General features: G+C 34.8%; 1 pseudogene; it reads right to left on the bottom strand.

Moving 5' to 3' along the window:
* Positions 1–217: 217 nt before the first annotated feature.
* LOC104990612 lies at positions 218–1,007 on the bottom strand (annotated as a pseudogene).
* Between the last annotated feature and the right edge of the window lie 179 nt (positions 1,008–1,186).

A 1,186-nucleotide genomic window follows, 5' to 3' on the forward strand; every position in this document is an offset into this window, starting at 1 on the left:
ATTATATCAGGTGTCATTTACCTAGGATGCATAACGAATGCTTTCTTGAACTGAAGAGTTTGGAATACCATGCAGTAAAATAGTAAACCAATGAACTAAAGCCTCATTTTCTCTTCTTTGTTTAAAAATTGAAAATGAAACTATGAAGATGAACATGTAAATTTATTGTTCAAATACAGGAATGGTAGGTATTTGTTGACATCTCCCAAAGTAACGTTCAATCTTCCTTAGGCTCCATAATCTGACACGTATTTGATAGGTCAGTTTTAATTAGCATGGTTTCCATATAATGATGATTGTTGATGAGTTGACTTGAAAGAGAGGAAGCAGATGTATAAGTGCTTGTTGGCACTGAGAACCACGAGTTGCCTGTCTCTTGCAGGTTAGGAAAAGGATTGTCATGGCCTGACATATCGCTATGCCTGACTGGAAATTTAGAAGGACTCCACCATCAGTCCAGAATAAGTGCTCTGTAATGGGGATACAATGTGGTTCTGAGAAGTAGATGTAGTTGTAGTAGCAAAGTCCTCAATGGGGCCATTTACTTGAGTGTAGCTGCTATGTGAATGCCATTAAAAATGCTCAACTTTTTTAAAACAGCAGGTTGATCTACCAAAATTCTGTTCTGTTTGTCTAACCGATATTGGTGATGGGTGGTTAGGTAAAGTCACATGGAGATAGGGCATTTGTATTAGTGACAATCTGGATGGTATGAGGCTTTTGTATGAAAGGCACATGTAAACTTGTGGAGGCTGAAAATGCGCTCTCTCTACTAATTTCTGGAATAAATTCAGAGTTATGATCATCTTCGTTGACACTTGCTTTAACATGCTTCTTGTTATCTTGCACTAATGAAGATATTTGAGACACATTATTAATCCCAAACTCTTCTTTCTCTTCTTTGCACTCTTTAATAAAAGTTTGAGGATGACCTCTTTTGAAATTTGGATACAGTAGGTCTGTAACTAAAATCAAAGGATTACATTATTTAGTTTCTTTATAAACCAAGGTAAAACTGACAAGTCAAAGCTAAGTTATAAAAATGTATTCCTTTAATGAAACCAACTAAATAGCATCAAATAAAACACCTCCATTAGTAGTTTAACAGGTAACATGTTAGAAAGAATATGATCCTCAATGAAAAATATATTTTATATATACAGTAAATACCACTTTAAGTTGCTTC

Source organism: Bison bison, unplaced genomic scaffold, assembly GCF_000754665.1.
Source record: "Bison bison bison isolate TAMUID 2011002044 unplaced genomic scaffold, Bison_UMD1.0 scf7180017483669, whole genome shotgun sequence".
Taxonomy (NCBI): Eukaryota; Metazoa; Chordata; class Mammalia; order Artiodactyla; family Bovidae; genus Bison; species Bison bison.